The sequence below is a fragment of the Thermobia domestica genome, chromosome 12 (genome assembly GCF_964235325.1).
Source record: "Thermobia domestica chromosome 12, izTheDome1.hap1.1, whole genome shotgun sequence".
Lineage (NCBI taxonomy): Eukaryota > Metazoa > Arthropoda > Insecta > Zygentoma > Lepismatidae > Thermobia > Thermobia domestica.
The window spans coordinates 172058405-172067692 of NC_137465.1; the positions used below are offsets into that span (position 1 = coordinate 172058405).

Sequence of the window (9288 nt, forward strand, 5' to 3'; positions counted from 1 at the left end):
CAGTGAATTGAGTAAGAAAATAGTTTATGGTGGAATCTATGAGGATTTTTTCCCCAGGTTTTTTGTCATTATCGGATACATTCGTCATCTATTCGGCTTGACATTGTCTAATATATCTAGTATTAGCACAGGATTCTCTGTGATATTAGTGACATTGAGAAATAACGACAGCTAAGGTAGTTCTTAATAAAACTATTCTGTTTCTAACACTTATTTACATACAACACTCCTCTCATGAAATTTGAATAGATGTATAAAAGACATCAGTTGTTTGATTCAAATCAGATACAATTAGGGAAGATCATTGCTCAATAGATAAAGAATACAGTACTATGTATTAACTGTATCAAGGCAGTTTCAGATACGTCTGTGAACAACGAAATATGAGAAGGAATTTTGGAAGGAGATCTGAGTCCTACGTATTAAAAGTGCCATCCCAGGATTTCCTTAGCGAGATTCAGTTTTTTTTTTTTTTTTGGGGGGGGGGGGTTCTCAGATAAAAACCTTGAAAACCTTAGTCTGGGAGGAGTCGTCGAGAATCTATTTGGTAGCTGTCAATTTATTTTCGAAAAAAAAATATGTATGTCTGTTTTACTAAAGGAAGGAAAAAAATAAACTTCTATGCAAATGAAAATGAAAAAAAAAATAAATAAAAGAAGTAAAGAGAATTAATTTTACATCTAATTTCATTTATATTGTGATCGTATTAGGTGGTACCCCCCTCAAAAGAAGGGAAGATCCAGTAAGAATAGTTAACTGTCTGCAGTGTAGGTCCACCGGGAGAAACGGAATTCTCTTTTCTAATGTTCTTACATTTTGCAGAACTGGGACTCCATCTATGAGAAACATCAGGGCATCAAATAACAAATGAGTAATGAAATTCTCGTTCAATATAATAATAATAATAATAATAATAATAATAATAATAATAATAATAATAATAATAATAATAATAATAATTTAAAGTATTCAAAAGATTTTAAGGTTAGTGTAAAGGGACAAGTTTTGCCAATAGATGCCACTACAGTCCTCGTATCTTTCCCATGTATTTTTTTACCTTTTACGAAAATTTACAATTTCTTTTATACATTTCAACCTAGAGACTTCAAATTTTTAGACAAGGAACTTCACAACCTAGTAAACGGAACAATCCGTGCCGATTTTTTATTTACAATTTTCTTCATTGTTAAAACAGTTCAATTGTTAAAGGTTTGGATATCATTTCAACAATCAAGTCATTTCAATAATGGAGAAAATTCTAAATAAAAAATCGGCACGAATTATTGCCTTCGAAAGATTGTGAACTTCCTTTTCTAAAAATTTAAAGTCTGTAGGTTGAAATTTGTAAGAGAAATCGTGAATTTTCGTGAAAGATAAAAAAATACATGGGAGAGATACGAAGACTGTAGTGCTATCTATCGGCAAAACTTGTCCCTTTAAACCAACCTTAATGCAGAAAATGTTGTGATATTCTTCAGGCCTCCCGTAACACATATCTCTCAATAACAGGCACATCCATAGTACTTACATATTGTATTTATTTGTCTCGGTATATATATATATATATATATATATATATATATATATATATATATATATATATATATATATATAAAATTACGAGTCTCCTTTTCTCTTAAAGTTCGAGTAAGCTCTTTATATCGAATAAGAATTATTCGTAGCTCATATGTATTTAGCACAAAAAATACATTGTGCAATTTGAGAATAAACCTTCAAATGAAGAACAAAAGTATTTTACAAAGAAATGCATAAATCTTCATAATTACTGAGTTCTGCCTACATTTTCAGTATTTAACAATAATAGGTTACTTTAGTACAGCTAGTAAGTGAATCAAGATTTTTTTTTTTCAAGGGACATGTACTTGAGAAGAAAATTACTACAAATATTTTGAAGAATTTGTCAATATAAACGCATCTCTCAAAGATGGTTTGTTTCTTTACAAAGGGGAATTTTTGCCTCATTCTCCAAATAATTCAGACTGTGAGTACGGTGTTCCGATTTTAGCCTATATTTATATTTATAATTAATGTGTTCACTGTATACTACATATAATTATCGTATGATCTGTGAGTAATGTAAATTTGTGTAACCTCCGTAAGACGGGTCTTTTCTCATTTACGGGCAAAAAATCACGTTCTTTCGGTTTTCGTTATTCAGAGTTATCACGGTTTGATGATAAATAAACAATAATGAACGATGGTAGTAACAGTTTACCAGTAATTGTAAATTGTAATACTAATCTCATTGTATGTGTCGTACATCACTAAACTTTAGCAACAATAGAATGACAGCTTGATTGTCTGTAATTGGCTGTAATTTTACAGTCAAAAAATTTTACATTGCGGCGAGAGTTATCTCATGGAAAACTCAATCCAAAGCAGCGTTATTTGATAGAAAATGTTTCGTTTCATACATACCATTCAAGAACGATCTTTTCACAAATGTCGGTTAGCAACACTACATACTAGTACATTATTACTGCGAAAGCTAAACACGACGCAAGAAGACTTTTGTCCTTAAAGGCAGTGATTTTGCCCTCGACATTTTCTATGATATCATCAATTCCAATTGTTCTTTTATTGAGTCATATCACTCATCTGTGGTCACAAATCAAAAAGTCTTTCATTTCCATCAGTGCAGTACATTGGAATTAGACTAAGGCGAGGCAGGAGAAATTGTTTGCTCAAATGGGATCGAATTATTGAATAGAACAACGCAGAAAGGTGGGGGGTGGGGGAAGTGGAGCAACGAAAGATTGTAACTGATCATGGAAGTGAGTGACCGACCATGCCATGCAATTGTGAGTCAACAAAAATTATCATGTCAAGCTAAGCCTTGTGAGACATGGATAAGTTACCTGCAATTTACAGACCATTATTATATACTTCTAATATTTTAAAGATCAAAGACATGTCCCATATATGATATTTTTGCTAAAAATTCATTTCAAAGGGGCTTTATAGATTTTTATAATTATATGAGTATGATTCTGCTGTCGTATAATTATGTAAATACTTACGTATGATCTTCAGATAACCTCCTACATGAGGGATGGTTGAAGTATCCAAACGATATAGGAATAATAGATATTGAACAGCGGATATTATTTTTTATTATACATTATTATGTATGTATGTATGTATAGTATAATTTATATTATCAGATACTCGTCTTTTATGATATTATTATATGAGTTTCATTGCATGTACTGAACATATATTGCATGTATCATATGTCTACTATCCAGGAGTGCCTGTCGTTGCAAAATGTTGTTTGCTGCCTGACAAATAATAATAATAATAATAATAATAATAATAATAATAATAATAATAATAATAATAATAATAATAATAATAATAATAATAATAATAATAATAATAATAATCAGAAAATGCGGAGACACATCAGAAACAATTCAAGACATCACAGGATCATACCATATAATGGACCCCACAGACTATCTACAAAGACACAACATTGTAGCAAAAACCATTTTCTATTCTATTCTATTCTTTTTTCTTTTTTTTCTTTTTTTTTTTTTTTTTTTGCACATAACATGGAATTAATCACCCAAAATAAGCCAAACTACAAACACTAGATAAGTCCAATACTTGAAAATGATAAATACAAACTCTTCTGGGATCGAGAAATCAGAACAGATATAACGATACCTGCAAACAGACCCAACATCACATTATCAACAAAATAGACCAAGAAGTCATACGTGTAGCAGTACCATTGACTCATAACATACACACAACATTCAGTACGAAAATAAGCAAATTTAAAAACCTGACAGACGAGATCAAAAAGTTATGGTAACTTCAGAGAGTTACAATAAGACCAATGATTATGTCAGCTACAGCAATATTGTCCGTAGAAGTAATAAATGCGAAAGATCTAACAAATCTACAAAAATCAGAAACACTAGACATCTGTCATATGATCAGAAAGTTCCTTGGAGAATAACTCTTCCAATGATCTGCAATTGAGAGAAACAGCCGTCAGATTATTAAGCTGAAGCCGGTTTAAACCGAGATACTAACTAACTAACTAACTCTATGGCCTATGGAACCCGGAGGTTCAGTGCCGCGTTCACAAAAGCTCTCCACTGACTTCTATCCTTAGCTAATTGGATCCAGTTTCTACTTTGTATTCCTATCTCTGCGAGATCCATCTTAATATTATTAACCGAGATACAGTAATAATAATAATAATAATAATAATAATAATAATAATAATAATAATAATAATAATAATAATAATAATAATAATAATAATAATAATAATTATTATTATTATTATTATTATTATTATTATTATTATTATTAAACTAACTAACTAACTCTATAGCCTATGGAACCCGGGGGTTCAATGCCGCGTTCACAAAAGCTCTCCACTGACTTCTATCCTTAGCTAACTGCATCCAGTTTCTACTTTGTATTCCAATCTCTGCGAGATCCATCTTAATATTGTCCTACCATCTGCGCCTAGGTCTTCCTAATGGTCGTTTTCCGATTGGTCTTCCTGTGAAGACTTTGAAAGCGTTTCTACTTTCTTCCATTCTAGCTACATGACCCGCCCACCTAAGCCTCCTAGACTTCACGACCCTAACAATGTTGGGTAAACCATATAAATTATGTAGTTCCTCGTTATGCAGTTTCCGCCATTCCCCATTCCCGTTTCTCTTGGGTCCGAATATTCGTCTTAGGATCTTGTTCTCAAATACTTTCAGTCTATGTTCTTCCCTCAGAGTAAGTGACCATGTTTCGCAGCCATACAGAACAACAGGCATGATTACCGTTTTGTATATTTTAAGCTTCAGATTTCTCGACAGAATTCGCGACGACAAGAGATTTTGAACCGAATAGTAACACGAATTCCCTGCTTTTAGTCGACATTTAATTTCTCCGTGAATATGATTTTCCTCTGTTATTATTATTATTATTATTATTATTATTATTATTATTATTATTATTATTATTATAGACCAATTTCTCTGTTGAGTATCATACCCAAGGTTTTTGATAGGTTGCTGTATAATTATTTGTATAATCATGTTTGTCCCAATATTACTATCTATCAACATGGCTTTATAAAAAATAGATCAACTACACCTAACTTGACATGTTTTATGGCTGATACTTTTCCTATTTTTAAGAGTAATGGTCAGATCGATGTAATTTATTTCAATTTCTCTAAAGCCTTTGATAAGCTACCATATGACATCTTAATTTACAAATTGAAACATTATGATTTTTCCATTGTATTTATTGCCTGGTTAGTATCATACTTGTCCCAAAGAAAGTTTGTGGTTAGGTACAAGGGAAGTCTTTCAGATGTACATAACATTTACTCTGGTGTTCCGCAAGGATCAAATCTCGGGCCACTTCTATTCCTTATGTTTATTAATGATATAACTGAAAATTTGGATTGTAAATGTTTGATGTATGCATATGACTTCAAAATCTAAGAAACCATTGTAAATTTGGATGATTGTTTGGTGCTTCAAAATAATATTAATAAAATACTGCTTTGGTCTAAAAACAATGTACTACCTTTAAATTGTAACAAAACTTTTTCAATGAATATTATGAATCAAACAAATCCATTTTTTCACTTATAATATAAATGATACTCCAATTAGAATTGTAGATACTATTATAGATTTAGGTATTTTTTTGACAGTAAATTGCTTTTCAGACAACATCTTGAGGATGTGCCCTCCAAAGCGAGAAGGAATCTTGGAATTCTGAAATGGATGTCCAAAGATTTTAATTGTGTCAAAACATGCCTTATTCTTTATAATTCCAATGTTAGAAGTCATCTTGCATATTGTTCAATTATATAGAATAGAAGTATAGATTATATATCTACTACTTTGGAGACAATTCAAAATCTTTTTCTTGCGTGGTTACGCCGGAAGTTTAAATGTTATGAACAGGGCCCAGATCTTGTTGACAAGTCAACTTTCTTCTGTTACGCATAGGAGAAGGCAAGTTCAAGTAAAAACGTTATCCATCAACTCTAGGTTCTAAAAATATAGCTTTTTAGGATCAACTTTTGGTCTCTTTTTGCTGTTTTCAAATTTCAGGTCATTTTTTAATATTTTAAGATAACTTTTAGGTCACTTATGGTCTTTTTATTCTTTTTTTCTACATAAGGAAATCTTTAAATGAACACGGTTTACGGATGTGGAAAAGACGAAGTTGAATAATCTCTTTTCTTACTTCTTGACTATTGGGGTGGAAAAACTGCATTCTTAACAAGCTAATGAAAACTAAACTGTAGCTGGTTAACGAAAGGTGGGGGTTGGTAGGTGGCCAAACAGATAGTTTTGGGTTATTGACCACAATGAATGTTATCACGAGAATAACTAAAAATGCATTAGAAGGCGTACAAGGGCTTTAAACGTGTTTTTATCTATTATTTTCCTGTAGTCTAAACTTGCTAAGTTTTATTGTTTAAGAGTGCTTCCTAGTTTCAACTCGGGAGTGAACTGACGCTTTCAATACTTACAATGCCGTACAATGGACTGATCAATGGACATAAGTGATCAATGGACTGCAACTAACTGAAACAAAACTTTTTGAATATGAGTGAGAAATGTTAATTAAAAATCCAATGGATATTAAAAAATGTCAATGTTTAATGAAATAAAAGTTTGAGAAAACGTAAGTTTTGAGGTCATTTTTTGTGATTTTTAGGGTCATTTTACAGGAATTTTAGTGTCATTTTATAGGTCACTTTTTAAAATTTTTTAGGTCAACAAGATCCGGGCCCTGGTTATGAAGGTATGTCATTGGATGAAGTTAGGTTGTCCTTAGATATTGTAAGGTTGTCTGAAAAAGGATTATTCTGGATCTTCAAATGCTACATTCAATTCTTCTCTGTAATTCTTTCCCTTTCGATATGTTATTTATCTCTTCATTATTCAGTATTCTGCATCTTTCTCCTTCTTTTACTTGTACATATACCGTCCATTTCAAGTATGTGTACCATCTTCGTTCTTTAGTGTACGTACAACCAGCTATCATATAAGAAATCCGGAAATATTAAAACCTATTCACTTTCTCAATGATGTTCCTCTGTATAAAATCTTATTAGTGGCCAATGATTTTGCCAGTGTTATTGACATGTTTGATTATAATTTTAGCAATATACAGAGACAGTTATATAATGATTTCATAATCAGCTGAGAGTATTACTTTTTTTCTTATATAAGAGCATGTTTGTTTTATGCATGATTTTTTTTTTACTTCTTCTGTGCATGTTTCATTTGTATTTTATTATGTATTATGTTTATTTTTGCCATTTGCATGTTTTTTTTTTGTATGGAAATTGTAAGTGGATAGTTCTGTCTGTAATTTCCAGTATGCAATAAAAATTATTATTATTATTATTATTATTATTATTATTATTATTATTATTATTATTATTATTTAGTTTTGCAGAAAGTTAAGCTGTTTCTTGACTCGGGAAAATAAACTTGTAGATATGTAGAAACTTGGTAATGATAATTGGATGAGCTAGGAATTGACTACAAGCCTACGAACTATAAAACGTGATAAACGTATTCTTGAAAGAAAAAATATCACCCTACTTTCGCCCATGTTTAATTGGAACACGTCGGCTACATGTATGCTTGCTCAGTCAATTCGCAATACTTAAATATAGTCTAGGGACCACTTATTCAACTTTTCTTCTGGGTACGTATCTGGTTATTACTCTTACATGTACTGTCTGTGTACATTTTTTGATGAACATATAAGATTTAATCATACATGTATTAGGTGTATAAGCTATATTTTTTTTTCCCTTCAACATGCAATTAACTTTTGTAAACGTCTCTATATTTTCCTTCTTTTTTTTTTATTTTAAAGCAAGAATGTGGCAACGCTGGACCACCCTGTTTATGGCAAATGATGTGCATCGTCAGGAGCGGACGAAATGAAGTTTTATCCGTTGGCCCCCCGGCCGAGCTCAATCAGACCCAATGATGTAATTAACACAACGTGGGCACCAACAGCACCGCCAACCAAAGTAATTAATCAATTCAATAATAGCTGCTTTCAAAAGTTACAAAGGAGGGAGGGGGAATCATCGCAAAACACCAACAGATGGCACCCGCGTCACAAGGAAAAATGTTTCTCAATGTTTTGCTGTAGGGCGGCGAGTCTGTTGTCTACACAGCGGCTGTAAACGATTAGAATGAATTAACAACGTTAAGTAATATCAGGAAACGGAGGCTAATTTTGTTCGCAAAAGATATTGGGACAGTTGTCGCTGAAAGGCTCAAATGCACAATTAACTTACAAGACAATTTAGCAATTGGAATAAGAAAACGTTGTGGACAGTGGTGTATTTAGGATTTTGTTTCGGGGGGGCTATGTACAACACGGGGTAGCAGGGGGTAATTGCCCACCTGATTTTGAGAATTAAATATATTTTAATCGATTGTCTACTAATATAGTATGAAAAAACGTGAAACTCGTATGTCGGTGGAGGATCTTACTCTCCCCCCCCCCCCAAGCAAATTTGAAATGACGCTCCTGCAAATAAAAGTTGAATATTTGTAATCTCATTTCAACTTAACTGATTTCATTTTAGAAAAAAGAAAATGGAAATATTCAGTTTTATCTGTGTAAGTTTTACCTGAAAGAAAATGTTTAGATAAGTTGAAGCTGAAATATACTGTTTGCAGTTTTAATGGCAGGAATTGCAGATGCTTATGTGATATTATACAAAATTTTAGAAGTGAATCTACCTTTTATTGTATTTATAGAAGAAAAAGGAAGCACCCTCTTGGTCTACCTAATTTCCAGCGTTACTTATTCCCCTCTCTTGATTTTCTTTGATTCAAACATTTACCTTTCTCTATAAGTAAACGATGTAAATATTCCTTTGTTATATTAACTAAAGTCCCGTGATATTGATATCCGTGCAAGTTGGTGTGCAACACACCATTTTCGCTTATCAGTCTCCGCTTAATTTTGGTGTTACTGACGACAGTCTACTTGAATCACAACTAACAACGGTCGAAAGTAACAACTAAGAGAAAGAAACAGAAAATTAGAATAGGCGAAAAAAAAGAAAGCAGTTCTTATATGAAATGAAATTTGACAAATACAGTATTATTTCTGAACAAAGAGCATAAGAAAATGGAAAATCAGTGAAATTCTTAGAAATGGCAAGAAGGATTATTGTTGGACGTGGAATACGAAAAATTAAAAATTTATTTCGGGTTGGGAAGAGGCTCGAGCCCG

At 32.0% G+C, this 9288-nt stretch overlaps 1 long non-coding RNA gene across 1 annotated transcript in view; it reads left to right on the forward strand.

The window, feature by feature from the left end:
- LOC145665816 (uncharacterized) overlaps positions 1-8576 on the forward strand; it is a 134886-nt gene extending 126310 nt beyond the window's left edge. Inside the window, exon 3 of the long non-coding RNA XR_014127661.1 lies at positions 7906-8576. This is a non-coding gene — a long non-coding RNA (uncharacterized LOC145665816). The remainder of the gene's footprint in view (positions 1-7905) is intronic.
- Positions 8577-9288: the final 712 nt, after the last annotated feature.